The 23,323-nt window shown below is 38.8% G+C and overlaps 1 protein-coding gene across 1 annotated transcript in view; it reads right to left on the minus strand.

Moving 5' to 3' along the window:
- The window catches only part of LOC143343903 (uncharacterized), a 223,287-nt gene that overhangs the window by 25,703 nt on the left and 174,261 nt on the right, over positions 1-23,323 (minus strand). The window lies entirely within an intron of this gene.

Raw genomic sequence — 23,323 nt, forward strand, 5'->3', positions numbered from 1 at the left:
TATTTACAGTTGTGAAAATAGTAAAATTATTTAGAAATATGTACAATTGAGAAAACAGTAAAATTATTTTGAAATATGCATAGTTAAGAAAATAGTAAAATTATTTTAAAATATATCCTGTTGAAAAAATAGTAAAATTATTTTAAAGTATGTACAACTGAGCAAACAGTAAAATTATGTTGAAATATTTACAATGGAGAAAACAGAAAAATTATTTAAAAACGTGCACAATTGAGAAACCAGTAAAAGTAAACACATCTTCTTGTAGAATGCACATAAAACGAGTTGGAATTTTATGTACGACTGAAGTCATAGCAATTGTTATTAACCTACAGAATACATTTACAATTAAATTGAAAAATACATAAAACGCGTATATAAATTAATTTACAGACTCTGCGATTACACAAACTGTGGTATGCGACCCAAAGTCGATTAGGGTTAACCGACAATGGTGAATTCTATTCGAGGCAATAATTTGCTCCAGAAAGCGTCGCGTTCCTAACGAGCCAAGTTCTGCTGATTTGAACGTGGAACTGGTTATCTGTTAATGTATCAATGACACATAAAATTTACGATAAAAACTTTCGTCAGCATCGGCCTAAGACAACGAGGACGCGAGCCTAAGATAGAGTGGAATGCGGTCTGTCATCGTTTGAAATAGAAGACGGTAGTTTGTCTGCAGAGTCTTCTTCATTCTTCCGTGCTTTGTTCGCGAATTGTCAAAACAGTGCGATTGGGACGTTTAAAGCGAGAATTAATGGATTCGTAGGGATCTCCTTCTATCCAAAGCGAAGTTTCATTCATCAAAATGTCGGCGATCAACCCTAAAAGAGACCATAATTACCTACATATGTATTGCAGATATTGCAGATTTCTCAACAAATTTTTAACGATCGAGCTATTAAATTGATATCATCGATCGGTAAAGCAAACCTATTAGAAGGTAATAATTAACTCGTAATTGTTGAATGATTTAGAGACATCACATTTATTCTACCGCCATAGTATTCTAGAGTTATAAATCCCAAAAAAAAATTTCTAATAAATTTATTATTATTATTAATTAGAGTACCTGGTCCATTAAAAAAAAATTTTATAGTGGTAGCCTCGTAAATGAAGAAAGAAATGGAGAAGAGAGAATATATTAATTTTTTAGGAAGTAGAAGTTGAACATTAACTTGTATTTATATAGAATGTTTAAAATCGAAATAATTTTACCCTAATGATTAATTTTACTCTGTTCAGAAATTTATACATTCCCACATGTTAATTACATTCGATTTAACAATCCAATTGTGTGATCAGGCTTCTCTTTTCTAATAAAAAATTTATTACTAAATAATAATAATAATACAGAAATAAAAATATAATAAATTCATCGAACCAGTGGTTTTCAAAATGGAGGAGCGACCTTTGGGAGGAAAAAGAGCACGAAAATTAATTTCTAATTTACAAAAACGTTATTAATTTAAACATCAATTTCTACTAATACAATAATAAAAGTTTGACAATTGCATGAGCACATTTCTCTTGGATCGTTTTAAATCCACTTGACTCAGACGCTTTTTTTTAGGAGGGTACTTAATTTACATTCAAGAGGAACGTCTAACCGGAACACGATAAAATTAAATGAGCAGTAGGAAGATCTGGTTTTGCATAACCCAATCACATCGTTCATAACGTCGTAGAAACGAAACTTACTACACAGGTGGTTAATGAGAATTTTTCCCATTAGTCATGCATACGTTATAATTACCGTTCGGAATTCAACGACAGAATTGACAGAAATGGTTAATTAATTCTCGTTCGAGGGTAATTGACACGCTGCTAACAGACGATATCCCTTAGTCTCATTTATTTCTTCTGTCATTTCTATCGTTGGCCCCTGAGCGACGTTCCCCTTGTGCAATTAACAAAGTGCAATTCGCTTGATGATCGCGATTAGAAACGCGTGACAGTAACATATGTTCTATAATATGTTTCACACGCGAAAGCGAAACTAAACACCGTTTTACGTCCTTAATTCGACGTGAGTTCGTATGTCTTGGTTCCAATTAACTCCTTTACTTGTTATACTTTATTCTTTAAAAAAAAAATTTCACTTCTTCTTTGGCCCAAATAAATATTCTTCGAGTGCCTCGAGTTGTTAAGGGTTTAAGTTAAATTAAAATTATATTTCTCAACTTATTTTTATCATACGAATGCTATGAAATATTCTATGGTTATTCTAAATATTTCATAAATAAATACGAGTACAAAAGTAGGGTTTGTTTAATATTCTAATATTAACATTAGCAATACTAGAACGAAACTTTTCTAACGTGAATTACTGATATTAACTCTTTGAGGTTAGGTCTGGGTTAAAAACTGTCCCACCTAACCTCAAAGCAATGCTAGAAACAAACTTTTCGTTGTAACTTTTCTAACGTGAATTACTGATATTAATCCTTTGAGGTTAGGTGCGTTACAAAGAGTTAATATCAGTAATTTGCGTTAGAAAAGTTACGATAAAAAGTTCTGTTCTAGTATTGCTTAGAGGTTGGGTGGGACAGTTTTTAACCCAGACCTAACCTCAAAGAGTTCATATCAGTAATTTGCGTTAGAAAAGTTTTGTCCTAGTTTTGTTATTCTTAATATTAAACATACTACAAAAATTATATAAAAGAATCTTTACATTCTTTTCGAAAATTTCGTACTGACTTGTAAATAATTTTAATATTTGTAACCCACCTAACCTCAAAGAGTTAATATTAGTCAAAACTATCACATGTAACCTCAAATAGTTAGAGTTTCTCGTAACGATCAATATTTCGTATTGACTTTTAAATAATTTTAATACTTGTAACCCACCTAACGTCTAAGAATTAATATCAGTTAATAATAAAAAAAAAATTAATATCAGTCAAAACTATCACATGTAACCTCAAATAGTTAGAGTTTCTCGTAACGATCAATATTTCGTATTGACCTATAAATAATTTTAATACTTGTAATCCACCTAACCTCAAAGAATTAATATCAATAAAAACTGTCCCTTCTAACCTCAGATAACTGTTTCTCGTAATGATGAATTTCGAAAGAACGTTTTTAGCCACGCTTGTGGCCTGGCGGGATCAAAAATACGTTACAGTAAAGAATAAAACGAGCACAACGATCGACTTAGGAATCGATTCACTACAGGCGCGCCGAGTGTGGTCAATGGTTCGAAACGAAGAAGATTTACGGTACCTCGATCGCGGCACGGTAATTTGTAGAACTCGACGAAGAGGCCGAGAACAGCTAATCGAATTAGCGAATTAATTGCGTTATTAGACGCCGCTAGGGACCAGCCTGTACAGGCACGCATGCCAATAATCGTAAATCATCGGATTGAATTTTGAATGCCGATTCCTTTGGGGCCCCCCTTTTAACGTACAAGAACGACCCACGCGCGTCGATTTGTCGTCTCCTTTTTTTTTCTTTCGGCTGGCCGGTTTATCGCCGCCCGCTAATTCCGAGGTGTTAATCGTTTAATAGGCGTGACACCGTCGATCGTGTATTTTAGGGGATTTAAACCGACGAGTTCGAATCGGGATCCTTCTTTTATAATTCGACGAGGTCGGTGACACGTCGTTTCGAAGCAAACAGAAGAAGTTTCCCCTCTTGTTTGTTTCATGTTGGTTTTGACATAAACCGTTTCGACGAAGAAACGGTGGCGAATAAAAAGTTTTTATTACTTGTTGCTTATAGCGACTGTCGTTTAACCCATTGGCACTCACAGCCGTCCGGTCGGGGCAGTTAAGTCTGTTCGTCAACGGTCGTCTGGTCAATCACCATGTGATTCTTATTTTATTCATTTTTGTTATTGCATTGTTGACGAATTGCACGCGTCGTGTGTCGTTTTGTTGATCGTTATTCGACCTCAGCACACGATTTATTACTTTCGTTGAAAGCGAAGCAATATTTTTTAAAAATGTTAATGGGAGATTCTAGAGGGCAAAATAAGACGAATATCAAGAATACCAATTTGTTGATGGAGGCTTCAATTAAAAAGTTATTAACGTTCAAAGTTCCATGTGTAGAATGGCAATTTGCGAACAGCTGCGCGAGCACGATAGTAGTTCTCACCACAGACGAGGTATACGAGTAGACCTTACATCTAATGGATTTTTTCGGCCCAATTTTATGGGGCTTTAGAGCTCCATTAATACGTATTGTTTGAATTGTAATCATTAAAACCCTTCAAAAATAATTGTAACTGACTCCCGCAACCAAAAATAATTTTTCCAGAATGATTCGAAATTTTTTAATTTCGTCGAAAAAATGAGGCACATACTGAATTTTTTTCTCGAAAGTAGATAAGATTTTGGGGGTGTGTCTATACACCAAACATGGTTATAATTGACCACCGCAGCTAAAAATAATTTTTTCAGAACGATTTGCAAATTTTTTTTTTCTCCGAAAACTTTAGGCACCTACCCCCTGTCGTTTTTTCTTAAAAATTCCTTTTTCATTTTTAGTAATTTTGTTTGACGCCCTACAGAAAAGTTGTCTAATACTTTTTTGTTGGTACCCAGGAGCTCTACTTCAGAAAAAAGTTTCATTGAAATATATTCACAATTGTAGGAGTTATAGCTGTTTGAAAATTGGATAATTTTTATGGGGTTTTTCTCATTTTGCGGCGTCAAGAACCAACTTTTCGAATATTCTTGCGATTTGTACATATTCTCCGTCAAAATACGCGTAATTTGCTTTTTTAAACATTAAAATCGTCCAATTCATTCAGGAGTTATAATGTTTTAAAGATTTGCATGAAATTTCGGGTAGACATTTCTGGCCAGAAATTATACTTTCGGTAAGGAATTTTTTTCTCGAAATTGAGTAAGATTTCGGGGGTATGTGTATTCACCAAAAATGATTGCAATTGACCCCTGCAACCAAAAATAATTTTTTCAGAATGATTTGAAGTTTTTAAATTTAATTTTTTAATAACTTTTTAACGAAGCCGCAATCAAGAAATTGATATTCTTGATTTTCGTCTTATTTTCACCTCTAGAATTTCCCATTAAAATTTTTTCCAGAGGCGGCGGAATACCCTGCATATAAAACTATCGTATTGTATGTAGCTTCTATCTAAGATATTATATTACAGCTGTAAACAAATAAAATGTTTTTTAATATGACAAAATGGAAAGAAACGTTCATTTCAATTATTTAACATAATTATGTTTAATATTGATATTGGCAATATTAGAAAACATTTTTCATCGTAAATTAATTAATTAATATCAAACATATAATAGAAAAATTAATATCAAACATAATACACAAATTATATGAAGGAATTCTTAAATTCTTTACGAATATTTCGTACCAACTCGTACATAATTTTAGTATTTACCGAAACCCTAAATTTTCGAAGAAAACGAAGAACGATTTCATTCGCCATTTTTACTCAATGTGCGTCGTGAACTTGTCCGCGTAAATTATAAGATTGGCCAGAATTACGTTCTTAGCCGCGCCTAAGGTTAAACTAGTACCGGATCGGGTATTTTCGCGTTACCATGTCAAAAGAAACCGCGCTCGTAAACCAAACGAAATACGATGTCAGTGTCTTCCACGCAAGAAGACACATTGCTCGCGACTTTCAGTGGTTCTTAGCTTTGGCTACTCTGGCACAATTTATTACAATTACATTCGATGATAAACGTTCGTAGTTACTGAAAAATAGATTTATTAAATTCCAAGCGCGTTCAAACTTTTTATCGAAAATAAAGAGCAACCAGCAAAAATTCAATAAGACTATATTACAATAAATTGAATCTGAAATTTATCCAGTAATTTCGAAAAAGGGAACGTTATTAAATAAAAGCAGTGTATCACTCTCTCAAAAATCAGAGTAACAAAATTAGTGCAAAATTGTTATCAATTTAGAATCGAACTTATCGTACGACCTAATAAAAGCTTCCATGAATTACAATCCGCTCAAGATTCCATGAAAGACGAACTAACGGTACCCCAAAGATATCGTTAAACCTTGTCTAAAAAAAGAAAAGGAAAAACAAAAAAGAACGAAGGAAATTTCGAACGAGCAGGTCCTTATAAATCTCTCGCGGAAGGCTTCTTAAATTGAAACGTCACTGTCCAACCACGTTTCCCTATCATTTTCCCATGGGGAACCCGGACGAAAATTTGAGAACCCCAAAAAGGATAAACGTTGCTTATACGTGGCTCGAGAGGAGGATCCTCCTTCAGGATTATTTAGGGGCATTCCTCGTACGCCCACTGGTCACCCACGAGCCACGAAACGCCACCACGAGATCAGAGGAGCCCCTAACTTCGTCCCTTCGAGACACCGCTAAACAAGACGGAATGGGACAGGAGTGACTCTGTCGTTGGGACTCGAGACTCTCGATTTTCGACTCCCAAGACAGATTAGTCGAGCCCCGTGCGCGCATCCAGTACTCACGTTGTCGAATTTTTATTGGAACGTTGCAGGGATTCTCGTCGAATCTCGTAAAAAATCGATCTTTCTTTATTTCTTTGTTTATCGAGGGGTTATATCGTTTGGTACCAGGAATTAACGCGTTGACTACTTGGTGATCACTAGTGATCGACTATTATCGATTATCGCGCATAATGGCGCCAAATGCGACTCTAGCAGAAATGAAAGCAAAGAATTCAATAATGAAAGCAATTTTTTAAATTAATCTTCAGAAGGATAGAACATTTTATAACTAATATTCCCACTTTCGATCGTTCAAAGAAGTCGAGAAAGACATTGTCGGCCATGTTGGGTGGAAAACCGCCATCTTTTGAGAGAGGGAATTACAGATATATAAATGCACTCAAAATATTTATAGACAAACGATTACTTAATTAAAACAAAATATTATTGTACTGATATTCGACTCCGGTCTTACAAAAGTTAACCTCAAAAATGCTATATTAACCATAGGGCCCACGTCGTCGCGAGAGTCTCCCAGACGCATTAACCTGTCAAAGGGTTAACAGAAAACGAAGACGCCACACGGTTGGAACAAGACACCGCGAAAGTCCGAAGGAACGCCAGAATTTTCGGTCGTCGATTTTCGAATCTCAGTCGGGAGCGCAGGTTCCGACGCACGAGAACCGTTCATCATAACATTTGTGACCGTGTCGGCGGTTTGAATTATGTTGTAACGAGTAGTCAAGGAACGAAGGGAGGGAGGGGACGATCGCGTTGGCTCGCTCGGCTTTGTTCCGTACGTGCAAGCGCGACGAGTAGAGAAAAAGAGGCAAAGAGACGAACCAGGGGACTCTGTGTAAGTACGAGGCTGATGTACGACGGGTCGAGCGAGCAAGCGCCGTGTCCGACTTTAACGAGAATCCAGCCAGATTAGAGTCTGATAAACTATCGTTGGTCGGGGTTAATCCGAACCTGACCGTTGGCCTAGGCGGGAATTAATATTTCTCGATGGTATTTCATTGATTCTCGTAATTAAGATGGATACCGAGCGGTGAACGATGGGCGCGACGACACCGAATAGGTTAAGATTAGCGAGAGGAAACCATAATGTGGAATTCACCCATTAGTAAACGCGTTCGTGCGTGGATAATTAATTTTTAACGAAAATATCGAGAAACGTGTAAGCGAAATTTCCCTAGTTCGAAGAAGCATTTTCTTTTCGGTTATTACCGACCGAACTCTGAGTTGTTACCGACTGAAATAATGTAAAGTAGTTTCTATAATTTCGTTACTTTTAATCGTTGGATATTGTTCGAATTATTGCGGAAATAATAAATGAAATTGTATAAAATAACACCTTTAGGTTTACTTGTTAATAAATAAAGAGATTAATGTTGATAATCTCTTTCCCGTATAAACATTTAGTATCAATAATTTGTACAACTCCGTTTAACTACTTTCGACAACTATCTTTGTTTATTGCTGTATATTTTAAGGTTAAGTTAACAATGTGCAGTAACTTTCGCTGAACCTGTGACACGCTGGATGTTTTTATCGTCAACCAAGATTATAAAAATTACAGAAACATTCTCATTTTCACAGATCGTGCGTAAAGAGATACGACACACTCGGTGCGCGCGCCTATTCTCTCCATAAAGGCTCGATAAAGGCGCAATTTTAGAGGCCTAGCCTATTTCAGAAAGTTTTCTCCTTATCCCCTTATCCTTTGCAGGATAACTACTGCCATTCTCGGGGGCGGCTTATCCAGTCGCTTGAAACAGCTTCATTCAAATACCCTAGTTTATTGACTATATATCGTCGTAGCGTTAATGTTAATCTCCACGCGTGACGTTAACGTCCCTGTAACTCAAGATGACCGAAAGTCGAACCGATAACCGATACAATGGTGCAGCATCCTCCTTTTCCATGTTCTGGTCGTCCATGATACGGGAAAAAGAAGAAACGGGGGAGAATATTCCTATAAAAAAGAAAAAAAGCACGTATATGTTCGTCGTCGTTCAGACTTGTCACTCGCTGTAGATGTCACTGTATAGTATACCCCGTTTAATTATTTATATTTTAAAAACTGTCCAGTATCTACGACTAATATTTTACACACATCAAAGTCAGACAATTGGTGTGCCCTTTCCTAGTAACCTTTTTATTTATCGTTACATACGAATTCTTCTTTTATTATTAATCCTGGGACCCCGTAGTATTTTAAGATTAATTAGCTAAACGCACCGATACGTCGTTCGAAGTTTGTCCACGTTTCGGAGGACACAGGTTTTCCATCGGGCTCGTCCCATGGGAAATTCACATGTGCTCGAAGATGAGGTCCTTCCAGGCCCGGGGACAAAATTCGGGGACCGTTCCAGTGTCCTCAGACGCGGGAGTTGAAAGATGGCCTGGACGTATTTATGTGACACCACAGTCGATAAGGGCAACGGCCAATTAAACTTAAAAGCAGACCGAAACATGGACGAAACAACCCCCCGCTGCCGTTTGACGCGGCTTCGATCACCGAATCGAGCCGCTGATGTCTGTCAACTTTTCACTCGCGGCCTTTTCTCTCCCTCTCACCACGCCCCTGCGATGTTCCAGTCAGAAGACGATCCTTTGGGACTTCAAGTCTTGTTGCGGGGACCGCTTTTTTTAGAGTTTAACGCCGTGTAAAGCTCCGAGGGTTTCCCTCGCATATGTCAAGCAATTTAGAAGCAATCGTTCGCCAAACAACGAAAAGTTTTTAGGGGTAAAACATAAAAATATTTTATAGGGCTTCCATCACGAATAAGATATTTGAAACAATTTAAATAAAGGAAGAAACGATTTCAAATGTTTAAACGTGATATTTCACGTTGTATCTCAGAAGTTTAGGAAAATTCTTGATTACATTTTACAATTTATGGAAAGGTTTGATTCGTCTGAAAAATTGTACAAATTGTAATTTCTTTGTGGGGTGGTCTAAATTATTTATTATAGACGACAGAGTTAGTGTAAAATGCACAATTTGTCTTTAGGTGTCGAGTATACAGACTATTATGTTGCAATTTTTAACGATATAGAAATTAGTGTGGTGCATCTCCCGCGTTCGTCGCCAGAGGGCTACGCTTAACCTTTCTCTCTCACAAGTACTTGACCGCCCATCTATTTCTATATGTACACTACTCGACTGACCATTCAATGTTCCGGTGTCTGAAGCTCTCTGATAAAAAAAATCTCTAAACTTTACTTACATATATTGATTCGATCGACTGCAATAAATTAGAGAATCTTGTATTGCGTCTTATCGTTTGGTTGGAGAAACAACATCACGAGAGAGCAATTCGCCTCGAAACGAGAGAACAAGCAAAAAACCGGTAGACCCTTACAAAATAGTAAACGGGATCTAAAAGTAGCCTCCGTCGAAAGGACAAGAGATCGAAACCATGTTCGCCGCGAACGCCTTTTCTATAAAGAATCTTTAACACCGAATCGACGATGAAACAGGAAATAAACCGGGAGAAACACGTCGCGAAACCGCGAATAACAACGGCCTTCTTCGACAAAGTGTCGTTCCTCTTCAGCGAACACGATAAGGTTATCCGGATGTCCCGCGATTTTCATCCGAAACATGGCGTCGGTGGCATTAAGGGGCCATTATGCTTGGGCCTCTCGCTACATTGTCGCGAACCTGGCCTTTATCTTCAAATGGGACTCGACCACGAAGATCCTGCAGGTGCGTTACACCTATTACAGCATTTTTATCGCTCCCCTAGGTTCCGTCGCGGTCTTTGTTAAGACATTTTGCCACCTAAACCGACGCCATCTTGCTCGACTCCGAAATTTTCAAGCTTAAAAGTAATTGGACAAATAATGGGAAATTAATCAAAATAGTACTATTCTTATATAAATAAACCTTACTTATTTCGATATATGATTAATGGAAAATTTATAAGTGGACCTTTTATATAACACGTAGTATAGAAAATATCATTTTCGAATGATTCTTTAAGGAAGGCCTTTCAGTTGGTGACACTGCAACTGGTGTTGTTAATATTGAAATCAAATTCAATTTAAAAATAATCAATGGCGGCGAATAAACTAAAAAAAATATACGGTAAACACTTTATACAAAATTATTATTATCAATTGATCGTTCTCGTTGAAGCACCCTGGGAGCGAACAATGTTCAGACGAAAGAAGGGCCATAAAAATAGTCAATAGCAACGAATAAACTAAAAAAATATAACACAAAACCAAGGTAATCACTTTATATAAAATTATTATTACCAATTGATCGTTCTCGTTGAAGCACCCTGGGAGCGAAAAATGTTCAGACGAAAGAAGGGCCTATAGTCTTTCGATGAAGAGGTTACCAGGAACGGAAACTCGTGGATGAAAGAAACGTGACCGTTTAACCGTCGACGAGGTTTATCAGGGCGGGCGATATTTATTCCATGCATTCCGTTTTATTGACCAACGGGTATCCTGCGAGTCTCGCGACCAAGCATTAAATTCTTCTCGGTGTTCGTCCGACCGCCATAACTGCGGCCTTCCTATCTACCTTCTTTGCTCGCCCCCACCTCGCGTTAATTTATACGACTCTACTTCCTAACCGCGATAAGTGAGTCTCATTTCGAGTCACGTCTCGTCATCGGGCCAGCGCTCGATGCGTCGATCGCGTGGGTGAAATCGTCTGGACGGTCCTCGAGGTTTCTTCTTCGAACGTCCGCGGAGTCTCGAGATTCCGGGACGAGAGTTATCGCGACAGCCAGCGATGGTATCGACTTCAAATACCTGTTGACGAATATCGATCAACGGGACACCTAGTCGTTATGGTAGAATCGAGCGACATAAGGGTGGTCCAATAACTCTCGTCCAAATCGAATACCTGCGTTATCGTCTAGCGTACAAGGTGGCCCATAGGAACAAGGTGTATCGACCACAAGACGGTTTTAGACACAGACGAGGTATACGAGTAGACCTTTCACCTAATGTATTTTTTCGGCTCATTTTTCTGATTAAGATTATTTAAAGATTTCAAGGTTACTAAAGTACCTAAGGATGTATCTCATTGATACGTACACCGCAAATCCTCTATTTTTTATTTTAAATTTTAATACATCATTTGTTTAAAAAATAACTCGGCAAAAACGTATTTGCGACTCGAAATTAGTGTTATCAGACCGCAAATCGGGGGACCCAGGAACTCCTCATTCCACTTTTGCACACTATGCCAGATCTCGGGTACGTGAGCACGTAGAGTTTCGACAAAGGCAAATTGACACATGCCCTCTTTTTCGATTCTTCGAAGCTGCTCGAAGTAATTTCGGGCCGTCTCGTAGGAGTCGAAAGAGGAAGGCTCACATTTGCCTTCTCGCTCTTGAACAACTGAAATCCGACCTCAGGTCAACGGCATACGATTCGGAATCTCGACTGCCCAGGTATTTTTACTTGCCTTTCCTAGAGTTCATTACTGAACTCTGCAAATTACTCCTGGTTTCTAGTTGCCTCTGATGACCTCTGATGACCAGTGCTGACAAAAGTACAGAACTCCCGACAACTTTTGACCCCACACAGCGACTATTACTAACTGCTCCTGATTACTGCTTGCCTCTGCTGGACTCTGCTGACCATCGCTTATATTTCTGACAACCTATAACGATTACTACTGACTTCTGCTAACCTCTGTTGGTCTTTGCTGATCTCTGTCAGCGTGTGCTTGTCTCTGCTGAACTTTCCTGGCCTCTGCAGAACGCTACTGACCACTGCAGGTATTTCTGATAATGTATAACGATTAATACTTACTACTGCATGCCCCTACAAGTCTCTGCTTGCCTTTACAGGTTTCTGCTTGCCTGTGCATGCCTTTGCTGACCTCTGCTGAACACTACTGACCACCCCCGATGCTTCTGATATCGTATAACAATTACTACATGCTACTGTTCACCCCTGCTGATCTCTGCTTGCCACTGCATGCCTCTGCTCGTCTCTGCTGACCGCTGCTGACCACCTCTGATGCTTCTGACAACATATAACGCTTACTACTTGCTACTATTCACCCCTGGTGATCTCTGCTTGCCACTACTGGCCTCTGCTAACCACCGCTTATATTTCTGGCAACGTACAACGATTACTACGACTCCTGCCTCCCTCTATTAACCTCTGCCAGCGTCCCCTGACCTAAGCTGGCCTCTGCTGACCGCTGCTGACCACTGCTGACCACCGTTTATATTTCTAGTAACGTACAACGATTACTACTGGCTACTGCCACCCTCTGCTGACCTCTGCCAACATTTCCCGACTTCAGCTGACCATCCCTGACCATCGCTGACCATCGATGACCACTGCTGACCGTTGCTGACAAATTGTGACACGATGTAATATAATAGAATATGTTTATATGTATTAAAGCGTTGTATAATGTAAATCTATGGCAATAAATGATATAATTTCAAAGAATTCTATGTGTTCTCATCATTTTTACCCTTCTTTTCCTATCGAAATTATTCCCTTAGTTATAAGACACTCCGAATCTTTTAAAATTTTCTAAGTTCCCCGGAAAGATTTCAAATTTCCCGCCGCCAGGAATGTTTGCGAATTCCTGGAAATGACGTCATTTCTAAGAATTCCTGAAATTACGTAATATTACGTAACATTACATAATTTTTGCCGAAAAATTCCGGCCGCGAAAAATTTTAAAGAGCTATTACGTAATGTTACGTAATATTACATAATGTTACGTAATATTACGTAATTTTTGCCGAAAAATTCCGGCCGGAATTTTAACCGCTGCCTGAAACTTCTTGGAAATTTCAGGGATTCCGAGAAGTTTCAGGGACGCCAGTAAGTTTCAGGGATCCGAGAAGTTTCAGGGACGCCGGTAAGTTTCAGGGATCCGAGAAGTTTCAGGGACGCCGGTAAGTTTCAGGGATCCGAGAATTTTAAGGAATTCTTAGAAATGACGTCATTTCCAATTTGAAGAGGGAAAGAGGGGTAAAAAATGATGAGAATACATAGAATTCTTTGAATTTATATCATTTATTGCCATAGATTTACATTATACAAAACTTTAATACGTATAAACATATTATATTATATTACATCATGTGACAAGTAGTCAGCAACGGTCAGCAGTGGTCAGCGATGGTCAGCTGACGTCGGGAGATGTTGGCAGAGGTCAGCAGAGGGTGGCAGAGGGTGGCAGTAGCCAGTAGTAATCGTTGTACGTTGCCAGAAATATAAACGGTGGTCAGTAGTGGTCAGCAGCGGTCAGCAGAGGTCAACGGAGGCCATCAGAGGCATGCAGAGGCAAATAGAGTCCAGCAGGGGCAAGCAGTAACAAGTAGTAATCGTTATACGTTGTCGGAAGAATCAGGGGTGGTCAGTTGTGGTCAGCAGAGGCTAGCAGTGGCAAGTAGTGGCAAGCAGAGTCCAGCAGGGGCAGGCAGTAGCAAGTTGTAATCGTTATACGTTGTCAGAAGTATCAGGACTGGTCAGTAGCGGTCAGCAGAGACCAGCGGAGGCTGACAGAAGCCAGTAGTAGTCGATATCCGTTGTCAGAAATATAAGCGGTGGTCAGCAGAGGCCAGCAGGAGTCAGCAGAGGCTAGGAGAGGCTGGTAGTAGCCAGTCGTTATCGTTGTGCGTTGTCAGAAGTATCAGGAGGGGGCAGCAGCGGACAGCAGAGGCCAGTGGAGGCTGGCAGAAGTCAGTAGTAATCGTTATACGTTGTTAGAAATATAAGCGGTGGTCAGCAGAGGCCAGTAGAGACTGGGAGAGACTGGGAGAGGCTGGCAGTAGCCAGTCGTCGTCGTTATTATGTTGTCAGAAATAACAAAAGTGGTCAGTAGTAGTCAACAGATGCCAGTGGAGGCCAGCAGAGGCAAGCATAGACCAGTAGAGGCGTGTAGAGACCAGCAGAAGCTTAGTTGATGATCATAAAACATATCGAGGAAAATCATTATTAATTAATTTCTGCACCAATGATTCTTCTGTTTTGTTCATTTTATAAAAATACAACACTTCTTATTGAAAAATAAAACTCATTTTTTTAATCACTCCCATAGTTAACTTAGATGTATTTATGCACACACTACAGCTGTCCGCCCATCAATACTAATTCAGTGAATAGTTTTTCAACTGATCGCCATCCATGAGAAGTGGCTGCTAAAATCACCTCCGACTTTTCAGGTCGGTATGGCAGTCAAATTGGGCCACGAAAGTCCATAAGAAACTGTGTTACAAAGTAGCGACAGAAGGACACACTCAACTTTCCTCTCTCATGATATACCTCATAAAATAAAAGTATTAATACTTCCTCTATAATTCTAATAGTTCTATGTACTAACGAGCTCACTAGAAGGACGAAGAAGTTCCTCTTGCTACAATCTCGTTCTCTTCCGCTGTCAGAAGTATAATCGCGGAGCAACTTTGGCGAAGAGTGCAGGAAAGATGCTCTTCCCTTTCACCGGGACAGTTTGCGCGGCCCTGTGTCGACATTATACTGCAAGGCCCCGACGGGTTGCGTGTAACGACGCGTAAAAGCCGACGATTTAACTCGTCCACACGGCTCGTGCTGAACGAAGACGAGTTAAATGCGCGAAACGTCGCACCGTGACGCGCCGCGGGGATGCTACGGTCGGTGGTGTGGCGTTATCCTGGAGCCTCAGGTGGCCGAGGCTGGAGAACAGCAATTGTTTAGTCGCGGCAAGAGATAAAAATAATGACGGGGCGGTCTCCGGTGTTTCTTCGCGCGTCCACGTAAATCAAGCAGCCAAAAAGAAGGCCGGGGTCGCGATAAAGATCTTCGGTTCCCTTCCACGGACGAAACGACGAGCCACGGCCCGAAGCTAATTATCTTAAATGCTTAATTTGTACCCGAGAAATCCGAGACTTTTCCAAGAGCCGTCCCGTCGTTTCGTGTCCCCCGCGAAACTGTCACCGAAATTGCGCCCTCGAAGAGAATTAGGGAGATTCCATGGATGCCAATTATTTCGAATACTGGGGCTACCTTCTGACGCGCATAATCTGATCGCAACGATATCACCGAGGAACGAAAACTTTTTCATTCCTCTAGAACATAGAATAGGCCTGGAAGCAGAGTTGCGCTAATTCAATCACACTGTAATTGACTTGCATAATCAGCTAATTCAATTATTGATTATTCTAATTGAAATATAGTGTAATTAAATTACTATATAATTGAATTTTAACTATCTGAATTGTACTTCAATAACGTTGAAGGGTTGTGATTAATTTATCATCTTACAGAGTATGCAGCAGAAGATGAACATTATTGCAGAGACTTGAATCAACGTACTTTAAAACCAATTTTTGCAGCTATATTGAATACTGCAAAAAGACTCACGAAATGGAAGGAGCGTAAGCGTTAAAGTAGACTTTACATACAAAGTATCGAAGCATAATTTGTTACTCTTGGTGGATCGTTGGGAGCCCTGAAAGCCTTAGACATTTTCTTTTAATATCTCGTTAAGTGGTCGATTATAAAATCCCACTTAGGGTACTACCCGTGGGGCCAGTGGTACGAACGAATGCTTTTGCTACTTTTGTTACTTTTCCGATGTTACTCTTCCAGCTGCCGTTTGGCGAGCCACGCTGAGGACGACAGCGAGGAAACTGTAGCCTGCGGAAAGTGCATCGTACATCCTTGACTTAATTTGCCACAGATCCTCGATTAAGAACCCGTAAACGGTGTTAGTTGCATTTCCCATAGAAAGGCTTAAACGCGCCATTAAACGTCGCAGTGTAGGCATAACGCGATGGCAACACAACCACCGACTAGCACTGTATTTAGTAACTATAAATTAAGGTACAAAGCAACATTTACGATGCTATATTTAGTAGCCATAACACGGCCACTCTAGTAGCCCTTAAGTAGTCTGGTCGTAAAAGATTTTTCCACGATCTTTGTTGAGCTCGACAATTTCATCTTGCTTAGTATGTAATAGATTGATGAAAACAAACTACATTCTTCCGTACCGCGCGAATCTTCCTCGCTACACCGATTACCCATACTATCGCTTCTACTGAAAAAACAGAATAGGTGTGCAAGAAAATGATGAAGCTCGCGCGTTGACTGCCACCAGACGCACCAGACTATGAATAACAACGTTACACGCCCGTTGCTATAAACAATTACGGAATTGTGCGTCTCCGTACGTCAAAAAAGGAATAAAGAAACGTCTATTTGTTGGCAATTGCCAAATTTGTTGGAAGACACTTGTAAAATATTAAAGGAAAATATACTTAAACTTTGGTGATTCACTATAAATAAAAAAAACTTGTTTCTTATTAAACCGTTGCTTTCGAAGCTGGTATAGTCCATTTTTTATATATTACTAAATAAATTAAAAACAAAATTTGTCGAACACTAACAAGCCCAGCTATGACGACCTAATTCAAATGATTAACAACCTAATTAAAACAATAGAAGATCTTTCAAATTAAGTAAGAGAGGAGAGAAATGCCAGCAAATAAGAAGAGGAAAGCTAATGGCCGCCATTAAAGCAAGCGGAGCCAAAGGAAGGGACACCAAAACTGGTAACCAACACTACCCCCAACGGCTATCACGTTAGCAATGGCGGTTGCAACAAGGGCCAAAGAGGAAAAACGGTCCAAACGCAGCCATCGAGGCAAAGGATGGAAAAACCCAATCAACGTTATCCCTAAAACACGTGTGTCCCTCAATGGACTCCCAAACCACGATGCCAATCATCGAAGTAAAGATAGGTAATCGCTCGGGGAACATCACGTATTATTAGTATTATTATTACTGTATATTCTTTATATTATACCTCTCTATCGTATTAATACTTAAACGAAAATTTTAAAAAACTACTTTCTAAATAGAAAATACCAGTTACAATAAACATTTGATCAAAGTAAATGGGAAAAATTCATAAGAGACGAGTTTAAAGTTAATTAAAGTTCGGCCACCCCAGGGAAAAATTTTAATGGGAGATTCTGGAGTCCAAAATAAGACGAAAATCAAGAATACTAATTTGTTGATTGAGTCTTCGTTAAAAAGTTATTAACGTTTAAAGTTCCGCCTGTAGAACGGCACCTGCGAACAGTATGAAAAGTGGAACTTTAAACGTTAATAACTTTTTAACAAAGCCTCAATCAAGAAATTGATATTCTTGATTTTCGTCTTATTTTGGCCTCTAGAATCTCCCATTAAAATTTTTCCAAGAGTTGGCCAAACACTCTGTATAAGAGGATTTAAGGATTAAGTCCCTTCCTAAATAATGACTTCAAAATATAAATGAAATTCGTGTCGCGACACATAGTACGATAAATTTCTTCCTCAGTTAAAAAAATATTCTTTCGTTTAGTCATTTTTATAAAAGTTTAGCCATTTTTATTACTTTTTATAATGCACAATAAACGCGGAAAACTAAATAAATTGATAAATAAAGATTCAATTTATTAGCACAACGAATATCAACTGAACATAAACTTCTCACATGTTGAACTAATTGAATATATCTTTTGTTTTTGTGTGCTCATACACATACATCTCCCATTTGACATTGCCTGTATGAAACAATATAACTGTACTTTCTGTGGTGCACGTGCAGTGACAAATACTATAATAATGCACACACGATTGGATGTAAGTTAGAACATGTCTTGACAAGTATGATTCGCATAAAGGTTAATTTATAATGTATTATGTGACTGTGAGTCACATCGTGATATAATAATACACATTTTATGAGAAAGGTTAATTTTGATATCATGACTAACTCCAAATTGTCAAATACTTATTGTTTTAGTATTAGTTGTTAATGTAAAGTAAAACCCCAAGGAAATTGTTGAAAATGCAACATGAAATAATCGTGGTAACTTTAACCCCATCGTGGTTCGATTGGGGTTAAAGTCACCAGGGAAAGATAAATAAAAGTCTCAGCTTAAATAACTAAAAATAGAAAAAGTAGCATCAACCAAATATTTGTGAGTTATTGGAGTAGGTATTCTATTTAGAGTTGCGTGTATATCCATTAATAAATTGCAATCATTGACTGGGAAACACTTACTTGCAGCCATTAATATCTGACATTTCTGACCGAAGCATTAAAATACTACGAGTAACTAGGCCTAGGTAGACGCGTATAGCTGTGTTTAATAATACACAAGGATTGCATAACAAATATGCGAAATCTCGGGGTCGGACTAGCGAAGAGAAGTCTTGCGAAAAATATAAAAGTAGTAATCAGGATGTTTTAACAGGACGACGATGGTAAACTGTGTTTTATTAACTGTTTTTCAACAGAATCTAAGTTGTCCAGTGCTACTAACGGCAGCTAAACATGTAACTAAGTAGCTCGAAGTATAAGTAGTCGCGTGATAATTTGCTGCAACACGACGTTGTTACAACGTAGTTATGCTTGGACTCTGCTACGTTTAAGGGAAATTAGAGGCGACGATGTTGGAACGGTTGAAACGCGTTAAAGATTTTTCCTTCCCTGAAAATGAAGAACAAGACGCGTCCACGGCGAGATGTTTTGTAAAAATTAAGTATTACGTTAATAATAATATACTTTGAATTTTTCGAAAGAACAAGTGGACTTCCTTCGTCGAAAAACTGTGATAAATAGTAGTTCTTCTGCAAGACATAATAGAAAATAAAAGTTAATCCTCTATAACCAAAATTATATTTAGTTTTTGAGAAAAATGTACCTTTTTGCATATAAATATAAAACAGTCTCTTTTCAAAGTTAATTCTAGTAAAAAATTGGCCAAAATGGTACAATGTTGCTGGAGATTTGCGATTAGTCACGTGCGCCACATCTCACGGTTTTTCAAAGTTAATTTTCTCGATAACGAAAGGCCACAGAAAAAAATTCCGTTCCACATTTTTTACTTATTTTTGCACGAACAATCACTTACATTTCGATTGAACTACGATTACTGTGATATATGTATGGGTAATATATTTTTGTATTCCCGTGCTCGCCAGCAGAGGGCTATGCCTCTAAGTTTTCTCACAAGTGCCCGACTAACCACCGATTTATATGTATACGGTTGTCGATCAACTATTGAATATAGCGTCGTCTGAGGTAGGCCCAGGACGAAACGCTTTCCTACAAAAATAAGCCTTCGCCACATATTTCTAGTTCGTCTGTCGCAAAACCCCCTAAATGGAAAAAGATTTTCGATGATTTCGAAGAGGTAGAAACTGATGCTCATAAATATTCATTCGACGAAACCCCCATACATAATCTCAGACGTGCAAAAACCCCGGTGGCATTTTTTAAGTACACAAACCCTTCTATATGTATCTCCTCCTGTTCTCTTTAATGATATGTCGTATCAAGTGTTTACACCGCCGGCTCGAGTGTCCATACCCGGTGGCCATTCAGCGGCTGCTTTAAAAGGAGTATTGGTGTTGAAGTGGTATGTTAGTGAGTATATTCCCAGCAGATTACGAGCACGAGAAAGCAAACCATCCGGGCGGTAACCGTTTGAACGCATAGGGACTCCATCTATTGAAAGTACCCTTCTGGTCTACCAAGTTCCCCCTTCGCGTCGTTTTCATCCGCCAGTGGCGGGTATCGGACGAGTAAATCGAAAATCATCGGTTAAAGCTCGCTGACCGGGTCTAAACAAGCCCCGCCGTGTGTTTCTATATCGATAGTTACGAATGCGTTCGGTCGAGAACGCGTTCGAGACACGGGATTCCCGGGAAAAGCATGCTAATGCGTCTCCGCGAAATCGTTGCTCGCCGAATGGATACGAATTCTTGCATGATTACGGACGCGGAATGTGCGAGACACGCGAGCTACCGCGAACAAAAAAAAAAGAAGAAAGAAAGAAATCATCGCAAACAGCTACGCGGTTTGCGCCCGAGGGATGAAAAACGTCCCCGCACCGGTTCCGCGGTAAACGTCCCTAGGGGTTTACTACGGTGTTAATTCCGGTTCGTCGGAGCAGTGGTGTGTAACGAATCGTGGCGACTCCGGTTTTACGGCGAGTCGTCGCGTTTGTTTTAACACGCGGCGACGTGTGCAGTCCTTTCGGGCAAAGTTGCGCGAAAAAGTTTTGAAAATGAAACGTTACCAAACTGGAAATCGGATCGATCGAAGCGGAACGAAAGAGAAGAGTGTCCCTCCTAGGTGTGAAACATTTAATTTCAAAAATATAAATTTTCATTTTAATTCGATCGATTATTTGTTATTCATAAATCCAGCTCTGGGCGCCAATGGCGGACGCTTCGAATTTGGGATTGCTTTTTGAAACATACAGCGAGTGAACCTTGATACTTGTTCATTATTAAATAACTTATCATCAAAAATAAAATAACAAGCGCGTCACAATTTCATATTAAACAAAATAACAAAATTATAATATATTAAACATATTAACAAAAACTCCATATTAAAAGTCAACATTGTCCGCTACAGTAATTGTTTGTAGCCTCAGTACACGTATAATATAATGGCTGATCATTTAGTAGATTAGTAATTGTTAATTTTCTGATTAATAATAACAGTAACGACGATAATAGTAATCATTAATCAAGCCAATCATCGTTGAGATTAATCTCTACTCGTTCAACGAAAGGTTACTTGAAATTTTATTAGTTTTTCTTAGCTACTTTATCGTTAACATAGTGATTTAATTATAAGCGTAATCGTTTCATGATTAACGATTAACGAGTTAACCATGCCCGATGATTTATTCGCTTTGACTATTTGTGTTATTCATTAATCATAATTATTCAGCACTCAGCGATCATAATCATTAATCATTAGCTTGATCACACGGTAATCATAATTATTAATCCGGTCATATTTTACCCACTCATTATTAAACACGGTTAGTAGTTCGCTGTAGTCGTCATTCGTAGCAGAACAGTTAATCTTACGCGACTGGAGTATCAAAATTATACACACTCGTCGACGCTGTAGCTGAAATAGTCGAAATGTTCGAGTGACCATGTTGTAGCTCTATCGCTACATATAATTTCTTTACTCGTCGGTAAAAAAGAGGCCAATTACCGATAAAGGCTATTGTTTTAGACTTACCGACCGACCGGTAAGTCTTTTTTACCAATATGTACTTGTTTTTTACGTCTTACCGATAAACTGGTGAACCTTTGTTACCGATATGACAATCACAAGTGTTACGTTGGATTTTTTTATTTTCGAAAACCCTTTTTCCCATCTTAGTCAGGAAGTGACGAGCGATGCCGACGGCAGACGACGCGTCTGCGGGCTTCCGTCGTCGCGCGCTGCTCTCGTCGGTTTCTCTTTCTGGTTTAAATCAGGGTCAATTTGAAAGTTAAACGAACTCCGACGACGAAAATCCCGATTTAGAGGGACGCGTCGGTGCGTTTGATGACGGGCCGCGGCGTTGAACCGTAAACGTCCGCCTGTTACCAGCCATCCTCCGCGTTCTTTCGCGGCGGTAGCGAAGAATTAGCGACCGTACCGTCCCTTCTTTCCTTCCCACTGTCTTCTTTTCGCTCTGCCCACGGTCTTCCCATGTTTCTCTCGGCCTTTCGCCGTCCGTGTTCCCGTTTGGCGAGAGAAAGACGGACGAGGGCTTACTTTCCCTTTTTTCACGTCTCTCCCTCGAGCGTTAAAGCGGCCGACTTTTTTCGCGTAAAAGCAGGTTTCCACGTTGCACTTTGCACGTGCAGGGTCATCGTTACGTTCGTAAGGCCTGCGGGCTCCCCCGTTCAATTACTCGATAATGCTGCCGCGCGATAACGCCACGCGATACCCCAATGCGTCTATCTTCATCTTGTACGGCGTTCAGTGGTCCATTTTCCCGAAAACGTGGACAAAATTTAAAAAAAAAAAGCTTGTAGTTCATAAAATCAAATTAATGCTATTAACAAATAAAGTATGTGTGCCTTTCTTCCTATTAGTTTTAATATTTTAAATGGGTCATCGTGATTTAGGAAGCAATTTTGAAGTTGATGTACAAATTACCATGTTTGTCTATCAAAGCAAGTATTATATATTATAATAAAGTATCGTATAAGCTATAATTTACTTAAAATTGGAGCACTCTTATAGCTTTTACTAACCAAGAAAATTGGAACACATATTTTTTGTTCACCTTGAGGCAAAAAGTTTGTTATCAATCCAAATTGAGCACTGATTTTTTCTGTTAAATGAAGCTTAGATCTTACTAATGAAGTTACAGCCAGAATTAGCTGCGACTTTTTGCGACTTCTCGAGTTATCTCTATTTGTTCGATGCACGAGAGCGACTTTCATAAATTTAGAGATAAATAATAGTGAATGATTGTTACGTTGTAACGTAAGATAGGTAAGTGTTTTATGTTTTTTTCTTTTTTTCAAATTGACTTGTATTTGTAATAATTGCATATATTTAACATCAAAATCTTACACTGTTCGCTTCTTAAAATCATTTTAATACAAACATTCAAATAACTGGTGTTATCGCAAAAATCCGAATGAAATTTAAATTTTCAACTTCTTTAAAAGTCTGTGAAATTTTGATTATACATTCTTAAATGTATAATCCAAGTGGAAGCTTACACAAAATGTTGTAAGTCATTAAAGATGTTTTGAAAAAGATTTAGAAAAGGGAAAAGGTCCTTCGCGATTTCCTGATATTAAAGTCACGTTAAATCTGTAACATTTATTGACAATAATACACTATCTATTGAATTCTAAAAACATTTTTATGTGACATTACATGCTGAAATTACATTCTAAATCAATTGAGAAAACTGTGTATCTTTAGGATGAAATACTCTCTACAGGGGTGGTTCTACAAGGGCCTACTTGAAATAAATAAAGTGTAACTAATAAAGATATGAATTTTGTCCACGTTTTCAGGAAAATGAACCACTGTGGATGCCCCTTTACAACAGGGATGTATCGTCCTTCCACGAGAAGAAGACACAG

Source organism: Colletes latitarsis, chromosome 1, assembly GCF_051014445.1.
Source record: "Colletes latitarsis isolate SP2378_abdomen chromosome 1, iyColLati1, whole genome shotgun sequence".
NCBI lineage: Eukaryota > Metazoa > Arthropoda > Insecta > Hymenoptera > Colletidae > Colletes > Colletes latitarsis.